We start from the raw sequence: 22,045 nt of genomic DNA, 5'->3' as shown, positions 1-22,045 counted from the left end.
AAAAATGTGTTTTTTTTATGGATACATTCACAATATATGTAGAAATAAATTTTATAAAATATATAAATAAAATTTTATATAAAATTAAAATAAAATTTTAATTGAAATGCTAAAATTAAAAATTATGATGAAAATAAATTAAGTTCAAACCTCAGTGGATTTTTTTATTAATTTTATATAAAAATAAAAAATATTTTTGTTATAATACTTGTTATCATCGGCCCAAGATCCGAATGGGTTCAGGTTGGATGGGTTGATTTCCATTGAGATCGCAAGACCTCACAAACTGAGCTCTCAGACCGAGCTCGCAAGATGGGTACCTATGTTCTCCTGCGAAATAACACATGAGATCCTACATAAGAATGCATAAACATGTGTTAAATCTAGGGTAGGATATGTGTTTATGTGGATTGAACCTACCTAGTATGTCTATCGATGAACAATATACATATCATATAAATAGGCAAACACCACCATCTAAGAGCGATAGAGAAAAATACTCAACAATTTGGTGCGGTGAGCATTGACATATTTCCGACCTAAAGATTTTCACTTTGTAAATAAAAATCAAAATGGCACACCCAAATGAGAATTTCCCCATTAAATTTTGGTCAAGAGAGGTGGGAGCTTCTAGTGCCAATAATCAACCTAGTGAGATTGGTTTATTTGTTGGTTGGTTTGTCGATCGACCGAAAAATTTGGGCAATTTGGCTCATGCAAAAGCCTCGAATTCTTTGGACTTGAATATCTTATCTAGCGAGGGATTATCACTCCCCTCTGATCAAAAGGCATCCCTACAACAATTTTTTGCTCTTCAGGAGCAAATAAGGTTAATGAGGGAGCAGATGACTTTGCCAATTGTTTGGTTCGAGCAGCAGCAAACATTTCAACAAGAGTTATTGAAACAAAATGAAAAGCTAAGGAGAAAGGTATAATCTGACAATTCTGATCTCTGCGATAACACCATCATGCATGAAGAAGGCCCTAAAGTACATGCAAAACCATGGAAAAATGAAATGGATGTTCTATGTAGAGATGTATGAGCTTTTCATTCTGACTCACAAGATATGGATTGCCTGTTTAGTACTAACAATCCGTTAGCTCATAAGGTACCAATTGTAAGTTTATCGGCTGACTTTAAAGTCCCAAAAAAACTATTTGAAGGTAGGAGGGACCCTCAAGCACATCTCATGCAGTACAATGATCATATGAATGTGCTAAGAGCTCCTGATGCTACGAAGTGTAAGTCCTTTTCAATGACCCTTAATGGAAGTGCAAACCAATGATATTTATCTCTGTCGCAGAGTTCCATTCAATTTTTTTCACAGTTAGGTCAGATGTTCTTGAGGAGGTTTTGAGTGCATAGGACAATAACGAGTACTCCTATATGTTTAATGTCTGTCAAACAGATAGAATGTAAGAGTTTGTGTAACACCCATATCCCGTCTCCATTACTGGTTTAAGGATCGGAGTGTTACAGAACCAAATAGAATAATTTATCTTAATTCAAAACAAGTATTCAATTAATTTATCAACATGTATCATTTCATAGCATAAATATGCACATAAGCCTTAATTTAGGTTTACGGGGCCCTAAAATTAGTTTGAAAGCAATCAAGGATCAAAATGAATTAATACATAAATTTTAGGAAAAACTTGAAAATTTAGAAATAGGGGTCACATAGCTGTGTGGCCAGGCCGTGTGACACAGCCCAGACTGTGTGGACATTCGAAGTGTGACGGCCCTAATTTGACCCCAGTCGGGCAGTGGTTTCGGGATCACTAAACCGAGTTGTGAAAATAATTGAATGATAAATTTTGTGCTTAATTTGTGTGAAAATGCATATGTGAATTTGTGGTGCTTTGATTTTTGCCAATTAAGGTGAATTTTATTGAAAGGGACTTGTGTGAAAAATTTAAGAAATGTGCTAGGTATTTATGTGATGGCTTATTACTATGGTTTAAAAAGCATAAGGATGAGCATGTCAAATTGTCATTTTTTTTATAGTGGCCGGCCATGTGGTTGAGTAATTGAAAAGTATAAATTTTATATGTATTTATACATATAAATGTATTATAATATGTAATAACAATTTTATATTATAATGAAATAAGTAAGTGGGTGAAAAGAACAAGGTTGATAACTTTTGTTCTTCATTGCTTTGAAAGGGGGATAGGAGAGACCAAACTTTCGGCTATGTTAGCATCAAAATTAAGGTATGTTTCATGTGCTATCTTCAAAGTCTTGTGAAAATCTAGTTAATCACATAGTTTCCTACATAGCCCATGTTAAAAACTTTAGTTTTGGTTGAGGATATAGCATTCGCCATTTACCTAAGTTTTTGCTAAATTATTGATAGTTGAATGTTAGTTTTAAAGAATGAATAATTGTGATTGTAATGGAGTTTCATGTTGCTTAGGTGGTGAATTAAGCATATATGTGCATTAGATGCTAAGTAGGAAATCGGCTAATGTGTTGGGTGTACTATGGCCGATTGTGACTTGGATAAAATTTAGTAATGTATGTGCTTTAAATGTGTTATGAACTATTATAAGTTAAATTAAGTTAAAGCTTGGTAAAATTGAATAACTGTGGTTTAATTTCTTAATGGCAATTGGCTATTATTGTGAAATGCAAATGTTAATATTTAGTTACTAGTGTTTATATGTGTGCTAGCCGGATTTGAACTTGAATGATGATTTGAGCACAATGTGTTGTATTGATATTATGCTTAAGTGAATTTATAGATATATATGATGAAATTGATTGGTGATATACATGTTTGAATAATATGTATGCAAAGAATGTGTGAAAGAGTGAATTGGTAATAATCTGTTTGGGACAGCAGCAGTAAAGTGATTTTGGAAAATCACCATAAATTGTGGGAGTTGAGTTAGAAGCTGAATAAATTATGTAATTAAATCTTAATGAGTCTAGTTTCTTATAAAATAAACCATTTAATCAAAATAATTTCTGATAATAAGATATTTGAAGTGATGTGGGATAGGGTCAAAATGACTTCTAGATCCCCTGTTCTGTTTTTATAAAATCATTATAAATTGTACAAAAATTTTTATAAGATTAAGTTTATATTCTTAGACTCCTTAATGAGTCTAGTTTCAAATGAAATAAACGAGAACATATTTTGAATTCTGTACAATGAGAATTTTGATTCGTAGTGAAGAGTGGTCAGATTAGTCAAATAGTGAAAGAAGGGAAACTTTAAGAAAAATCTGGTATTGATTTGCCAAACCAAAAATTCTGAAAATTTTATGGATAAAATATATATGAGTCTATTTTCAGGGAAAATTAACGGAACTTGATTTGGAGTTTCGTAGATCCAGTTATAAATGATTTAGTGACTGTTGCTCAAGAAAATAGCTTACAGTGAAATTATGATTATGTGGTAAACATTGACAAAAAATTCATTAATGAGTTGCTTATTGATTTCTTATAAGCTTACTATGATCAGTAAGTGTGAAAGTCGAATATATATATATATATATATATTATATTTATAAAGTGATGCTTGAATAGTCGAATAATGACTAGTTTAAAATCTTTGAATTTAAGCTCAAGAGCATAGAGGGACAAATTCGGATAAGGGAAAAGAGAAAGTAATCAAATAGCCGTTGTAATCATTCGGTAACATTCGAGGTAAGTTCTTAAGTGTTTAAGCTTGATTCCTTTTTATATGCCTAAGATTTAAATTAATATGGTAAAGAGAATGTAAATTTTATTTAGTTAATGTGCCGAATATGTAATGATTTAAGGCTATAACCCGATTATGGCTATTATGCTTAAGTTGAATTGGATTTGGAAATTTGATGCACTAAATGAATGTTACAATGAGTAAACTATGTCGTATATGTGTTGGTAGAGATATCAAGATTTGTGATTATTAAATATCTAAAGGAAACCATGATGTGTATAAAATTATTATTATTAGTCCTTTGTGGTAGCCAAATATGGCTTGGCACTAAAGTGATTAAATGTGAACTTCGATGAGGTAAACTATTAAAAGTGTGGTGCTTTAAGACTATGGGCTAATACAATATGTGGATTCGTTCCGTAAAGTAAATTATTCAGGTACGAATAACCTAATTAAGTATATGTGAATTAAATGAATTTGATGATTGATGTGAATCGAACATATAAGAAATGGTTTCATGTTTATGTTCAACTATGAGACCTTGTGTTAAATCGACAATCGATTTCGTTCAATACATTAAGTTGGTTAGGTATGCGATATATACTTATGCATGTTAAATCGATTGGAATTGAATCATGAATGTGAATTGAGAAGCATAGGTAAAAATGCCTATGTCATATATGTGAGTAAGGGTAAAACCATCGTAAATTATCGATAAGGATGGGCTATGTGTGGAACCAACTTATAATTGCTAATTTGAAAGGTTGTGTGCGAATCGGTGAGCAATATGTATATATTAGGTGAATTGTGACCTTTTGGTTCTACTTGAATTAAGTTGTGCGATAAATAATTTATGTATATGACTTATAGTCAAATGGTCACTATGGGTTAAGTTTGAATGGTGAAATGGATATGTGATATTTATGTATGACTTTTGAACCGAAATGTAAATGATGGTGTTCATATGGAGCTTATATCCGAATGTAGCAAATGACTACTAATGTGATATGTTGAATGAGATGTGTTAATATATGATTAAATATGCATGATATTTGATGTGTATCCGGGCTTAAAGACCCGCAGGCCTAGTGCTGGTATTATATCTGAGTTTAAAGTCCCGCAGGCTTCGCGCTGGTAATATATCCGGGTTAAATCTCGCAGGCTTCGTGCTGGTATTATATCCGGGTTAAATCCCGCAGGCCTAGTGCTGGTATTATAACTGAGTTTAAAGTCTCGTAGGCTTCGTGCTGGTGTTACACGAAGTAGGGACACATAGTCGTGTCCCAGCCCGTGTCTTAAACCGCGTAACTTACTAACTTGAATCACACGACCATGTCGCAGGCTTTGTAACTCATTGACTTAAGACACACAGTCGTATCTCAACCCGTGTGAAACCTGTAAAAAACTAACATATTACACACTGCCATGGGGGATGACTATTTGTGGCACACGGCCGCGTGATAGCCCGTGTCTGAGGCCATGTGCTTTCAAATTAACTTCTTAAACAAGCTAAAATCAAGCCAAAACTTGCCCAATAAGGTACACCTAAAACACAAACCATCCTATGACCAAAACAATCAAAACATACCTTTAAAACATACCCAAATTAATAACCTAAACTTCTATCCAATGTACCATTCATTGGTACCTTAATTATAACTAAACATTGCACCAAATCTTTATCTAGTAATACACCTCAATTCAATTTTCATAATCAACCACATTATTATATTCTAAACATTCTATTAAACTTTACCATTCAACATCACATAACATAATCACAAATACTAAATAACTTTCATATCTTACAAACTTCTAATCTTAACTTGCTTACAACAAAACCTATATACATGCCACAACCCAAAAAGAGATGAAAATGCTACCAAAAGTAGATGGTTAGTGTGAGCTTTTATGTTAATCCTTCCAACCGTCCACAATTGTTAAATACAAAATAACATGAGATAAACCAATAAGCTTAATAGTTTAGTAAGATTATAGTGTAAAATTTACTTGACTTACTTTAATTAACATAATCATTTAAAAATTATAACATGACAATTAAAATTTTCAATTGCATTGTCTATAAGTATTAAAGAATTTCATCATCACTAGAATATATCAATTCAATGTAATCCTTTGTATCTTTTAATCAAGTTCATCAATACTCTGTTCACATACTTATACCTTATTCTATATTTTAGAGCATCTTAGATACAAAAATAAGGACACCAAAGTGCAACGAAAGCACGGGTCTATATCCAAGGATATTGTAGTACTTATAGAGGCATGAGTGTGTAAACAGGGGTATTGAAGTACAAACAGGAGTACCGAAGTACAAATAAGGGTACCAAAGTACAAATAGAGGTACCGAAATACAAACAATGTAACACCCCTAACCCGTATTTGTTGCCGGAATAGGGCTACAGAGTATTACCGGAGTTTACAATTCAAACGGACAGAAATTTCAAACATTTCATATCATCGCAATAAACATATTAAAACCAAATCAAAACATACATATTGTCCCTTATACAAGCCCTCGAGGCCCTAAATATGCGTTAGAAATAAGTCGGGACTAAATCAAAAACTCAGAGAATTTTTTAAAGAACACTAAAAATTTTCAACACTGTAAGGGTCACACTATTGTGTGGCCAAGCTATGTAACTCACACGACCAAGAGACACGCCCATGTCTCAGGCCGTGTGAGCATTCAAAGTAGAGACACACGACTATGTCCCAGCTCGTGTCCGTGCCTATGTAACTCACTAACTTGGGTCACATGTCCAAGCCATACGTCCGTGTGCCAAGCCATGTACGCTTCGAAATAACTTCACACGCCTGTGTGCCAAGCCGTGTGCTAAGTTGTGTAATAGCCTGACTTGAAACCCTTTGAAAGCTACAGAGGGCACACGACCGTGTCACCTAGCTGTGTGTCACACACGACTGAGACACACGCCTGTGTGGATGAAAATAGGCTCCTTTTCAAGCCATTTTTGTCACCTAATTTGGCATGTACCTACACTCAACATTTAACATACTTACAAACCATAACAAGGCATCCAAATCAAGCACAAACAAGTCATATACATATGATACAACATCATAAAACCAATATGTCCTTAGGCACCTCAAATGACAACATGTAAATGTGTATAATCATGTACTCTATTTGACCGAAATACTCAACTAACTTATACGCACATTTACCTTAATACATGCCATATAGTTACCTTACCAAAACATACCAAATGGTACCAAATATACCACTTAATTATTAGCCTCAATTTACATATATGTCATTCATAGTAAAATACCAATTCACAAAAAGTTATAAGACATATAGAATATTCACATTCAACTATCATTTCAATTTCCATCATTCAAATACATTAAGCAAATCATCAACCACATTAAGGCTAATATTTACATACCAAAACTATACCATTTCACCAACAAAATGCTAAATCACAAGCCAAGTTAAATGGCAAAAACCACAACCAAAACACATGACTACATTAGCTAATATACTTATACATGACATTATAATAAAAATTAAACAACCAAATATACCAAAAGATTCGATGGGTAGTGTGAGTTCTGACAAGCTTTCAACCCGAACGAGCTTTTGATTCATTATAAAACACAGGAAATAACACAAAGTAAGCATTTATGCTTAGTAAGTTCTTATAACATAGAATTTAACTTACCATTTATTCATATAATAGGTAAGTAAGCAAGCATATCCCAATACAATTTGGCCAAATGCCTAAGCACATATACACCAACTATGTTAACCATGTAATTACTTATATGAGCCAATAAACATGGATGAATACATCAATTGATCAAGTTCCAAAGTACATGTATCAACCAATTCAAGTTTCCATATATCATGTAACAACATTTCCATATAATTCATGTATATACCTGTAATAGTTTGTATCGAACTCTTATCATTATGTATCGAAACATTGCCTGTTGAATCGTTTAGAATACCGCTGGATACCCGGGATAGCTCACACATAGTATGCTACCTCATAAAATTGTAATATGTCAATTCATGTACATGTATGCTTATACGAGCTGTGAATCGATATGCTCACTCGAGCTGAAGATCGGTATGCTCTCACGATCTATAAATCGGTATACTCATATGAGTTGTAGGTCAGAACGTAGCTATACGAAGCTGCTCACACGAGTTGTGGAGTATTCCAAACACATGTAGGACCTCAGCTATCAGTAGGACGTTCAAGACCAGTACTCAAATCATGTAACCCTAATGACATGTCACTTGTATCCTACAGATTCCTAAGGTTCAAACGGGACTCGATATGCAACCATGTATATTTATAACAATTCATAACATATATATATTTTAATTAAAGACATATAAACATGATTTAATTACATGAACTTACCTCGACGAGTATACGTAGATACAGAGGCGACTAATCTGAGATTTCCCTTTGCCCCGATCTAACTCTGTACGAGGCCTGTCTTGATCTATACGGATAAATTTAACTCAATTCAATATATTTTTCATTCAGGTTAACCCAATTCATATTTTGGAAAAATTATCATTTTGGCCCTATACTTTTAACTTCTTTGCAAATTAGTCTTTAAGTTCGAAAAATGAAATTTATACAATTTTACCCCTACCCAAGCCTAATCGAATATCATATACACTTATATCAACCCACATATTTCACTAATTCACAAATTATACCATGTAATATTTTATATTTTTCAATTTAGTCCATATTTGACAATTTCACCAAAAATCATTTTACAAAAGTTGCTTATCTAACAACAACCCCATTTTATATCATCAAATTTTAAAACTCATGTGCGTGTACATGCATCAATGGCAAACCCTAATAGTTTAACAATTTCACAAATTGGTCACGGGCTAGCTATATTAAGCTACAATGATTCCAAAAACATAGAAATAATTAAAAACGAAATGAAAAATCTTACCAATGCAAAGGAATTAGGTTAGCCGAAACCTCAAGCTTCCATGACTGCTATTTTCTTTTTATAATCGGTTGAAGAAGGAAGTAAAAGATGATTTTTTAATTTGGTTTTATTTAATTTATCTTTTGTTTACCTATTTACTTAATTAACCTTTAAAAACTTTAAAAATTACACATTTGCCAACCCATGCTCATCCACTAACATATAAATGGTTTAATTATCATATAAGGACTCATTCTTTAAGGTTCTATAGCCAGTTAATACTTTTAGCTACTAGAACTTTATGCGATTTAGTCCTTTTTCTCAAATTGAACATGTAAATGGTAAAATTTCTTAACGAAATTTTTATATAGTATTACTATCATGTTGTAGGTAATAAAATAATAATAAGTAAATTTTTTGAATTTTTATTTGTGGTCCTGAAACCACTGTTCCAATTTCACTGAAAACGAGCTGTTATAACTCTCCTCCCTAAAGGAATTTTTGTCCCGAGAAAGCTATGAGAAAACAATATCTGAACCTTTTTTTTGGTAATATTTTCAGGGACGAAAATATTACCAGAAAAGAGTTTCGAATATTTCATTTTCATAGATTCCTCGGGTTCCCAAATGCTTTATATCATGTCGTTGCGAAAGAACTTTTACTAAAACTATGTTCTTGTTTCTTAATTCTTTTACCTCTTGTACCAGAATTCTGATCGATTCTTCAATGTATGACATATCGCGCTGAATCTCAAATTTGTCGGGGAAATAACATGTGAAGGGTCAGATCGGTACTGTCATAACATAGACACATAAAAGACATTATGAATCTTTTCTAGCGTTGAAGGTAAAGCTAATCGACACGCAATAGGTTCAATTCTTTCAGTAATCTCATACGACCCGATAAACTGTGAACTAAGCTTTCCTTTACGGTCGAATTGTAGAACTTTCTTTTAGGGAAATACTTTCAAAAACACTCTATTGCCGACTTGAAATTTTATATCTTTACGTTTAAGATCCGCATAAGATTTCTAACGATCTGAAGCTGCTTTCAAACTATCTCAAATCACTTTTACTTTTTCTTCAGTCTCTCAAACCAAATCAACCTCGTGTATCTCTTTCTCACTGAGCTCAGTCTAGTATAACGGAGTTCAACATTTTTGACCATACAAAGCTTCATAAGGTACCATTTTTATGCTCAATTCATAAACTGTTGTTATACGTGACTTCAACTAATGATAAATATTTTTCCCAATTGCCTTCAAACTCTAATACACAATAACGAAGCATATCCTTGAGAATTTGTATTACTCGCTCGGACTGACCATCGGTCTGAGGGTGAAATGCAGTGCTAAAATGAAACTGCGTACCTATAGCTTCCTATAACTTTCTCCAAAATAGTGATGTAAATCGCGAATCCCTACTCAAAATAATGGTGTAACGCCTCAAATTTTATTAATATGTTTTCGTAATTGTTTGACACACAACTGTGTATCTACTTTAGTGGTTAAGTGTTCTGGGTGTGTGTGTGAGGTCCCAAATTCAAGCCTTAGCTTGGTAAAAATTTTGGTTTTTATCTGAATGAAGCCTTGTCTTTGGTTATTAGGCTTATAAATATTTATTTGTAAAAGCTTATTAGAATAGGTCTGTTGGTCTGGTGGTTAAGTAGAGTGTTAGATGGTTGAAGGTTTTGTGTTTGAATCCCTGCACGAGCATTAATAATGTTTTTGTTTCAAATATTGGCTAGAGTTGTGCTGAAAGGAGACTCTGAGAAATCGGTTGTTAGTGGGATAGGGGTGAGAGAATTGTGGAGATAATGAGGGAAGTTATCAGAATATTGCCTATTCTAATTATGTATTCAAATTTTTGGCACCCCCCTCCTTCCCAAAATTTCTCTACCGTTTTCCTCTCCCTATTTCCCTTTTTGCTGCTGCCAAACTTTTCTACTTTTATCTCCTTTCTGCGCAACATTTTTGTCGTTCTTCTGGTAAGTTTAGTTTTGATTAAACTTACTTGCATTTTGGATAAGTGTTAACAAGGATTTGTATGGTGATTAGGGTTTCATCAAAGGCTTGATTATTGTTCATCATCGTTTTAAGGGTGGGAAATTCATGTTTTTATAAAAGGTAAGGGTTTCGTTACTCGAATGATGTTTACCTCATTTTGAGATTAGTCTAGTTTTGTTGGTTAAGCGATTAAATGAGTGTTTTGTTGTTTAATTAAAGGTACTGGAGTGCTCGGAAGGGGTATGCGTTGAAAATGACATAGATGTGTACTCCGATTGCACAGAAAATGAGATTCAACGAAAGCCAAAAAGTAAACTGTTGATGCTACACGGGAGTATAGATTGCCCTATAAAGGCTGTGTGGCGATACACAACCATGTGATCGACGAACCAGGACGTGCGCGCGTGACATTGGTGCACAACACGGCTGTGTGAAATCTTGCGAGGCCGTGTGTGAGACATGGGCATGGCCAATTGGGTCATGTGGGCCCACACGGGTGTACCACACGGGCGTGTAAATTCTTGGCCAGGTCGTGTGATCCACACGGGTAGGCCACATGAGCGTATGAGCCCATTTTTCTGAAATATTCTGTAAGGTTGCACGGGTCACCCAAGTCGACTGTGACCTGTCGTAGAGTCAATAAGCCTTACTTAGACCCTTGATTCTGTGATCTGATATTGCGATGTATGTACTACCATGTTACACTTAGCATGTATATCTGTATGTTCTAAATATAAAAATTTGTCTGATAATCTGCACTAGAGCATGCCATTCTTATATGATGCATTGCTTTGGGGTGGGTTTGATGAAGATGAAGGAAGTATCTGAAAGGCCTTTAAAGCCTATTATCTGGTAGCTAAGCTACATATTTATGACATCTGTTGCATTATGGTACTTTATGGTGTATAAGGTTGGATGGGTCGATTTTATCCCCATATTTGGTGTGCAGGGATAGGTTGGTTAATTTTATCCCCACATGGTGTTTTGGGTTGGACGGAGTTGGTGTGTAGGGTTAGTGAACATGTTTCTATTTTTCTGATCTGTCATGCATGCTATATCTGAGATGGGCTAAGACCCTAAGTTTGTGTCCACTTCTATTCTGAGTGGGCTAACGCCCACAACGATTCTATAAAGGGCTCAGGCCTGAATTGTGACTATATTCTGTTATCTGATCGTATGCATGCTGAACTGTGGGGATGTACAAACTGAGTTTGGGAAAACTCACGCTTTATCTATTTAATTTGTTTAGGTAATCCCCAACAGTAGATGAATCAGTGCAGCGGAGGACTCGACGGTGACCATAGCCACTTACTCATGGGTTTATGTTTGAAATGCTTTACCACGTTATTTTATTATTTTGGGAATACTTATTGTAATCATGGACTTGGACCTTTGGTTTAGTTGGGTTTTAAGCTGTGATTATGGAGTATAAACTGCAACGCCAAAGTATGAATTTTTTTAAAATTAACTAAAGTTTTCGTAAGTAAAAGATAATAATAATTTGACAGATTTTAATGTATCAAAACGATTTTCCAAAAACACTTTCATGTGACACTGCCAGATTCAGTCATAACGTCTAGGCCGAGTTTAGGGTGTTACATTTAGTGGTATCAGAGCCAGGTTTCAAAACTCGACTGTGGATTTGGGTTGTAAAAAGAATGGTTTTTCGGAAATGATGTGTAAATGACTTGAAATATTTTTGATAAATAAGTGGTACACCGAGTCTCCTGCGCTGATCCTGTAAGTTTCTGAAACTCTATTTAGAATTATCTGAAAGCATGCATAGAACATACTGAAAATTATTTTTGGATCTTTCTAAAAATATTATTGTATGCTATGAAACTACTGTAGGTAGAAGACTCTGTTGAAATACTCTAGGTAGTGTAAACTAAAAACCGTTGTAAACTGCGACTTGCGATAACAGACTCTGAATACTCTGATAACTTTACTGCATAAAATACTTGTTAATAAATATTGAAACTGTAAACTGATTTGCATAAAACTGTTAACATAAATTAATCTGAAATTACGATGAGCACACATGGTACTCGTGGATGGGGTATTAGAGGCCGAGGTAGAGGCCGTAGAAGGGCTCAAGCTAAGTCCTTAGCATCTGATACGATTCCGAATTTGAATACTAGCGAGACGCCGGTATCACCTGCGATAGAGATTGGGTCTGGGTCTAATGATCGTGTGACTGGGGATGACGGACTGTCCCAAGCCATGCTATGAATTTTGGAGAGGGCCGCTGAGCCCAACACTGGTTCTGAGGGCTGTGGGTCGGTTACGAAATGAATCCGGTCCAATGGGGCTGAGGTATTTAAGAGCATCACTGGAGTTTCTCCTAATGTGGCCGAGTACTGGATAGAGGCCACGGAATGTATTATGGATGACCTAGATTTGACTGTTGAGCAAAGGTTTAAGGGGGCTGTGTCTTTGCTTCGTGATGAGTCATACCAGTGGTGGTTGATGGTTAAGGAAGGCACCCAGCCCGACAGACTGGGATGTGATCTACTTAAGATGGCTTTTCAGAGTAAGTATGTGAGAGCCAGCTATACTGATGCTAGGCGACCTGAGTTTCTGAATCTCACCCAAGGTGATTGTTAGGTGGCCGAGTATGAGGCCGAGTTCTTGAGGTTGAGCCATTATGCGCGAGGCATGGTGGCGACAGAGTATGAGCGTTGTGTCTGTTTTGAGGATAGTCTCTAGGATAGTTTACGAGTTTTGATAGCTCTTCAGAGGGAGCAGGATTTCTCTGTGCTGGTTGAAAAGACAAAGATAGCGGAAGAAGTAAAGCGCACTGAGCATCAAAATCGAGACAGCGGAAAGGCTAAGAGGGATGTAAAGCCTTCAAATTCTAGGATGAGGCCTAGAAAAAAGGCCAGGTCTGTTGCGCCCGTGAGAGTTGGGCTTACTGTTGCACCTACTGGGGTGATGATCTGTCAGAACTGTAATAGACGCCATCCGGGTGAGTGTTGGAGGGCTACTGGAGCTTGTCTTAGATGTGTGTCTCTGTAGGGAGCACCTGTTCTATTTTTAAAGAAGAAATATGGGACAATGAGGATGTGTATCGACTACCGCTAGTTGAACAAGTTGACGATCGAGAATAAGTATCCACTTCTGAGGATAAACGACTTATTCGATCAATTCAAAAGGGCTTCAGTGTTCTCTAAGATCGATCTGTGATCAGGTTATCATCATTTGAGGGTCAAAGAGGCTGATGTGTATAAGACGACATGTAGGACTAGTTATGGATATTACGAGTTCCTAGTTATGCCCTTTGGGTTGACTAATGCACTAGCGGTATTCATGGACTTGATGAATCGAGTGTTCCATCCCTATTTAGATCAGTTCGTGGTGGTTTTCATTGATGACATCTTGGTGTATTCTAAGTCAGAGGGCGAGCACGATGAGCATCTCAGAGTAGTTCTGCAGGCTCTGCGAGAGAAACAATTGTATTTGAACTTCACGAAATATGAGTTCTGGCTCCGAAAGGTAACTTTTTTAGAGCATGTGATTTTTAATGAGGGGATTCGTGTGGATCCTCGTAAGATTGAGGCTGTGTTGAGTTGGAAATAGCTAAGGAATGTGTCAGAAATCCGTAGCTTTTTAGGCTGGCAGGACATTATCGACGATTCGTAAAGGGGTTCTCTTTGATCGTAACTCTGATGACTAAGCTTCTGCGTAAGGGAGTTCCTTTCGTGTGGACTGATGCACAGTAGGAGAGCTTTGAGAAGCTTAAGACTGTGTTAACTCAGGCACCTGTTTTGATTCAGCCTGAACCCGGTAAGGACTTTGTGGTATACAGTGATGCGTCACATGTGGGTCTGGGTTGTGTTCCGATGCATGACGGTAAAGTTGTTGCTTATACATCTTGTCAGCTCAAGACTCATAAGGCTAATTATCCGACACACGATTTGGAGTTGGTAGCAGTAGTCTTTGCTCTTAAGATCTGGAGGCACTATCTGTACAGTGAGAAGTTTATTATCAAACATGATAACAAGAGCCTCAAATACCTCCTCACTCAAAAGGAGTTAAACCTTAGTCAGCGTCACTCAAAAGGAGAAGTGTATTATCATCTTGGTAAGGCAATATGGTGGCCGATGCGTTAAGCCATAGGGCTATGAACGATTTGAGAGCGATGTTTACTCTACTCAATCTATTCGATGATGGGGGTCTATTGGCTGAGCTGCAAGTAAGATCGACATGGATTGATCAGATCAAGGATAAACAGATAGGAGATAAGTCTCTTGAGTTGAGGTTCCGTCAGATTGAGAGTGGGGTTACTACAGACTTTGGGATTAATGATGATGGGGTATTGTGTTTCCGAGGATGGATCTGTGTACCAAATGATGAGAATCTAAGACTATCGATTCTAAGGGAGGCGCACAGTAACCCTTATGCTATGCATCCCGGTGGGAACAAAATATACCAAGATCTCCGAGAGTTGTACTGGTGGCCAGGGTTGAAACGTGAGGTTACCGACTTTGTTGCTCATTGTTTGACTTGTCAGCAGGTTAAGGCTGAGCATCAGTTACCTTTAGGTTTGCTGCAACCAGTTAAGATATCGGTATGGAAATGAGAGGGACTAACGATAAACTTTGTTAGTAGGTTGCCCCTAACACCCACTAAGAAGGATTCTATTTGGGTTATTGTGGATCGATTGACCAAGACTGCACATTTTATTCCTGTTAGGACAGACTTCTCCTTATAGAAGTTGGCCAAACTTTACATTTTTAAGATAGTAAAGCTACAAGGGGTGCCTGTCTCGATTATTTCTGATAGGGATCCTCGTTTTACGTCTCGGTTCTAGCAGAAACTCCATGAGTTACTGGGATCATGGTTAGACTTTAGTACTGCTTTTCATCCTCAAACAGATGACCAGTTGGAGAGGGTAATTTAGATACTAGAGGACATGTTAAGGGGTTGTATTATAGATTTTCGAGGCAGTTGGGAGGAGTATTTGCCATTAGCAAAGTTCTTGCCATTAGCAGAGTTCGCTTACAACAACAGCTATCAGTCTAGTATACAGATGACACCTTATGAGGCACTGTATGGCTGTAAGTGTCGCACTCTCTTGTGCTAGACTAAGCTGGGTGAGCGACATGTTCTAGGTCCAGAGCTGGTATCAGAGACTGAGGATAAAGTCCGCTTGATTCGAGATCGACTTAAAGCGGCTTTTGATAGATAGAAGTCATTTGCTGATTTGAAGAGGAAGGACATCGAGTATTCTGTGAGGGACATGGTTTTCCTTAAGGTCTCGCCATGGAAGATGGTTCTGAGGTTCAGTCGCAAGGGCAAGCTGAGCCCTCAGTTTATTGGGTCGTACTGGATTCTGAAGCTAGTAAGGCCAGTCGAATATCAGTTGGAGCTACCTCCAGAGTTAGATCACATACATAATATGTTCCACGTATCAATGTTGAGACGCTACCACTCTGATCCTATAGATATTGTTTCGGTAGAGGACATTGAGGTTAGACCGGATTTGACGTTCGAGGAGGAGCCAGCTCAGATTTTAGATCGCAACATTAAGGTTCTGCGTAGAAAATCTATCCCTTTAGTGAAGGTGGTGTGTGGAATCATGGCACTGAGGAGGCCACTTGGGAGCTTGAGGGTTCGATGCGACAGCAATATCCTCACCTTTTCTGATCAGGTAAAATTTGGAGCACGAAATTTTCTTTAAGGAGGGTAGAGTTGTAACACCCCAAATTTTATTAATATGTTTCCGTAATTGTTTGACACACAACTGTGTATCTGCTTTAGTGGTTAAGTGTTCTGGGTGTGTGTGAGGGTCCCAAGTTCAAACATTACCTTGGTAAAAATTTTGGTTTTTATCTGAAAGAAGCCTTGTCTTTGGTTATTAGGGTTTTAAGTATTTATTTGTAAAAGCTTATCAGAATGGGCCTGCTAGTCTGGTGGTTAAGGAGGGTAGTGTTAGATGGGCCTGCGAGAGTATGGATAATGTTTTTGCTTCAAATCTCAGCTAGAGTTATGCTGAAAGGGGACTCTGAGTGGTAGGTTGTTAGTGGGATAGGGGTGAGAGAATTGTAGAGATAATAGAGGAAGTTATCAGAATATTGCTGATCGCGTGATTCGTAACAAGTAATAAATATTTATAATGAAGATCAAACCTAAACTAACTATTATCACGACGAAAAGGCAAGCGCACCTATCGAACAATAGTATAGTAATGGCAAGACCAGGATATCGTACCCAAGAGAACCCAAAATACTAGTAATGACTATCTTTTTATTATCTAACCTAGAAATAAAAGGGCTTGTTTATTAAACTAATTATCTAAACTAAGAACGCACAGAGAAAAGAATTGGGGAATCGCTTTTGGAAAAATCGATTGACTTGAGATAATACTTGAAGAAAAATCCACCTAGACTTTACTTGTTATTCTGGCTCCGAATCGGACGATTTATTCATTTAACTTGTTCCGTAGAGATCCCTAAGTTATGTTATTATCCCTATTCAAGACTAATAACATCTAATCCTTAGATTGAATAACCGAGACTTTTCTCTAATTAACACTCTAGGGTTGCATTAACTCGATCTATGGATCCCCTTATTAGGTTTCACCCTAATCTGGCAAAATCTTGTCACCCTATTTCTAGGCGCGCAATCAACTCCGCTTAATTATGACAAATGTACTCTTAGACAGGGTCTATTCCTCCTATGAATAAGAGCGTGTCTTGAATCAGTATCCTGGGATATCAAAACAAGAATTAGGAACACATAATTAAGAACAAGTTAAATATTTATCATACGATTCAGAAAATAATAACAAGATTCGTCTTAGGCTTCACTCCCCTTAGGTATTTAGGGGATTAGTTCATAACTAAATAGGAAAACATCTCAGAAGAATAAAGAATACAAAATATAAAGAAAACCCAAAACATCCTGAAGGGAAATTGAGGAGAGTTCTTCAGTCTTGATGATGAATCCGCCTTCCGAGATGGATCAATTGACTTCTTTTGGGTAATTCCTTACCCCCTTTTTTGTCCCCCCCTTTTCTCCTCCTCTAGTGTGTATTTATAGGCTTTGGAATGCCTAGAAAACCTCTAGAGTGGCCTTTTCTGAGTTGGACTTTACTTGGGCTCAGTAGGGACACGCCCGTGTGACACGGCCGTGTGACGTGATTGCTAGGCCCTGTTCGATCCGTTAAATTGCACACGGCTGTGTGGGTCAATGGACAGGCCGTGTGACTCGTGAAAGCCTTGGTCGACACCCTCGAAAGAGACGAACATGTGAGTTGCCTTTGTGGCAAGGCTTAGGTCATCTTTTCGATTTAGTCCATTTTGTTCATTTTTGGCTCGTTTTTTGCTCCTTTTGACTCTTAGTGCTCTCCCGAGTACAAAACATGAAATTAAAGCATTAGGAGCATCGAATTCACCAATTCTAGTGGGAAATCATCCATAAAATGCATTAAACATGGGGTAAACATATGTATAAACTACAGTTTATCAAATACCCCCACACTTAAGCATTTACTTGTCCTCAAGCAAAATTCTCAACTCATAATCAAAATAAATTCTTCTCAACTTATAATTTCTATCGATAAAATCTCAAAATAATTCATAGGTAATTATACATTGAGAATTCAACTAAAAGAACATAAAAGTTTCAATCATTCCAAGTTGAGGATTTTATTCCGAACATATAGGTGTCTCCCCTCATCTAAGTAATTACCTTCAATTTAGAATATCACATAGTTTTACATCCTCACTAAATATTCACTCAAATCACTCGAGGTGTTTTAAGGACAATAAAGGAAGTACTCAATAGTCAATAATGGAAAGTCATTACCATAGGCTTGCATGAAAATCAAATCTCCACCACTTTAATTTTAAGATGATACATCAATCAAAAGGTCTTTAGAGGGTTGTAATGAGGCTTGGTTAGGGGTGTGGTCACAAGCTGAAAGAAAGGGTTAGAATCGAGATTGAATCGAAAAGTTGCCTAACTAGAAAAAGAGTTAATCTTCACTTGCGTACAACAGAGTTTCTTTCAGAATATGAAATTACAGATATGCATACATAGTTGTGTGTGTGTGTGTGTGTTTTTTTTAAGAACAAGTTAAATAATATAAACTAAATATAAAAAATAAAACATAGCTAGGCAATCCATTCAACTCAAAACTCGACAAAAATAGGGATTAATTTAGGGGATTTCAACAATAATGGGTTAAAGGTTAATATTAAGGGTAATACAAGAATTAGTTTGTTAAGCTCAAGGGGGTTTACTAGGGGTTAATCGTGGAGGTAGGCTTTTCATGGCATGAGTGGGTTAATCCTAAGTGCCTTAATCATTTTGATATATCAAATTAAATGGTGTGGTCTTGACATGCATAATCAAGCAAGTTTTAGAATAACAATTCAATACTGACGCACTCAAAGCAATAATAAATGTGAGCATGAAAGGATGAATAGATGCTCAAAAGGCTAAAATAATCTCACAAAAATTATGGCTTTTTGATGTTAAAAACTTGTGAGTTCCAATTCAAAGTAATACCTAAACTTTGGGGAAACAACCTAAGATTTTAATATCTTAAAAATCAACTTATCATGCTTGATTCTCTAATGTCTTAAAGTTTAAATAATCAATGCATAATTTCTTACGTTTTAATTCAAGATATATCAATCAAAATTTATCCTAAATATGATATGAGAGCTTTTTCAAGAGAACAAGGCAATCATTCAGGGATTTTCTGATAATGAAATAAATATCCCCCCACACTTAAGATGTACATTGCCCTCAATGTATAAAGATAGATATTAGAGTATAAAAATAAGATAGGGAGAGAAGTGAAACTTCCTGTATGATGAATTCCTCGAACTAGAGTTTTGGAGAGTGATCGGTTCGAGAGTGGAGGAGGATACTCTGGTGGTCGTAGAGGTTCATTAGGCCATAAGTCCTGCGCCAAAAGAATATCCTATCTAGTGGTAGCTATGGTCGTGGTCGAACAGGATATGGCAGTCGTGGAGAACCATTTTTCGGTGGAGTTTTAGTTCCTCTGTGATGATGAGCTTAAGAGCTATATATAACTGTGATAGAATCAGGAACTTTTTAGGAGATATTAGGAAGTATAAAGATTCGAAAAGAAATAGCCGTAATAAAATTTTCAAATCTAATAAAAATAATAGAAATAGTTTCAATAATAAGTAAGAACAGAAACTAATAAATAAATATTTCTAAATATCTTTATCGCTGGATGGTTCGCGAGGTGGGACTGGCGATGAGATGGGAAGGTGCTAACAAATCTGCTGTAGAGTAGCGTCAATGTTGTCAAATTGTTGATCACACTGAAGCTCGAATCAAGTGAGGTGCTCAGAGATGTTAGCATATGAAGCTACCACATAAACTGGACGAGAAGGTGGTGGTGGCTGAGAATAGGGATCAGGGAGTAGAGAAGGGGAGATTTCGGCTAGGGCTTTGGAAAGGAAGAGGAAACTGAACAGCAATTTGCTTATATAGGGGAGGGTTACACGGTCTAGGGCCACGTCCGTGTTCTTATGAGGTTGAGCCCGTTTTTCTTGGGCGTGTGTGGTACACGGCCATCTTGCACAGCCATGCCTAGTTGTGTTTACTTCTCCCCTGCCCATGTGAAGGTACCACGCTCGTGTATTGTTGTCCATGGCTGAATGGCACGGGCGTGTCTCACGCCCATGTCGAATAAACAAGATCGAGCCTTGTCCCTGGCACGCCCATTGGTTTCCATTCCCACGCCCATGTATGTATCAAATTTACCCACGGCCATGTGGATTTATCGTATCCCATGTTTTGGAGGAATTATTTACCCTATTTTTACACAGGCATATCGCACGGTTGTGTTTCCCTCTGTACTGGTGCACACAGCCTTAAGCACGGCCATGTTACAGGCCGTGTGGTGCTGGGAACCTGTGCTTCAAATACTCTGTTAGCGACCTAAATGTTTAAAATTTGAATTTAAAATAATTTAAAATGGTTAGTACTCGAGTTGCCTCCCAAGAAACACTTATTTATAGTCTAAGCTCGACTTACCTCTCCGTCGAATGATCATGGTGGTTCGAGGAGTTCATACTCCTCATTCCTGTTGTCAATTTTAAAATAAGGTTTTAAACGGGTGTTGTTTACCTTAAAAGTGCCGAACTTGGGATGACTCACCTCCACTGTACCGAATGGAAAAATACTAAGTACCGTAAAAGGGATTTCCTCATTTGGTGTGGTAGTGACAATGTGAGGATCAAGGGCATCTAGTAAGACTGTGTCGTCGACCTAAAGTTGATTAGGAGAGGTATCAGGCTTGTTTTTGCATAGTTTCAGTTTATCATGTGTTCTCAGTTTGTGTTGTCGCCATTCGTCTAGCTTCTCTATCCGTAGTCGTCGTTCTTCATGGACGTCTTTGTTCTCTTCATGATAGTAGCGCGCTGTCTCTATTGTCTTTGTTCGAGGAAGTTCCTGCAAGGACGATTGAATATTAGTTTTATCATCGACATTTTTTATAGCATTATCTTGAGTCTTAGAAGTTTTGACTGAGTCGCGTGCTTGGAGTGTTACTGCGTCGTCACCTGCACGAAGTGTTAGCTCTCCTGTGCATACATTAATAATGGTTCTGGCAGTTGCTAAAAATGGTCGTCTAAAATTAGAGGTACCTCGTTATCCTCATCCATATCTAAGACAACGAAGTCTACTGGGTAAATAAATTTATCAATTTTAACGAGAACGTCTTCAATAATACCCTTAGGAAATCTAACTGTTTTGTCAGCCAATTGTATGCTCATCCTAGTCTGTTTAGGTTTATCGAGACCTAGTCGTTTAAATATTTTATTTGGCATAACATTTATACTTGCCCCTAAATCAGCTAAAGCATTATTCACAGATAGACTACCATTTAAGCAAGGAATTGTAAAACTCCCTAGATCTTTCAATTTGTTAGGTAGCTCATTCTTTAGAATAGTTGAGCAGACTGCATTGAGTTCCACATGTGATGTAGCGTCTAATTTCCTTTTATTGCTCAGAAGTTCCTTTAAGAATTTTGCTGAGTTGGGCATCTGCGAAAGGACTTCAATAAAGGGTAAGTTAATATGTAATTTCTTTAAGAGTTTGACAAACTTATCGGATTGTTCTTCTGTTCTATCTTTCGTCATCGCTTTAGGATATGGCACACGAGGTTCATGATTTGTACTTACCTGTTTGGGATCATTATTGTTTACCTCTTCTCGTCCTTTGTTCATCGCGTTGTCTTGCTATATTTCTGGCTCAGGTGCAATGAATCCTTCCTTATCTTGAGTGCTAATTGCATTGAGGTGTTCCCGCAGATTAGGTTCAGTATTACTTGGTAGGCTACCTTGTGGTCGTTCGGAGATTAGTTTGGATACCTGGCCTATCTGAGTTTCGAGTCCTTGTATCGATGCTTGTTGATTCTTAAATGTTGTCTCTGTATTTT

This window comes from Gossypium arboreum, chromosome 10 (genome assembly GCF_025698485.1).
Source record: "Gossypium arboreum isolate Shixiya-1 chromosome 10, ASM2569848v2, whole genome shotgun sequence".
Taxonomy (NCBI): Eukaryota; Viridiplantae; Streptophyta; class Magnoliopsida; order Malvales; family Malvaceae; genus Gossypium; species Gossypium arboreum.
Note: the sequence above shows the minus strand (reverse complement) of the source record.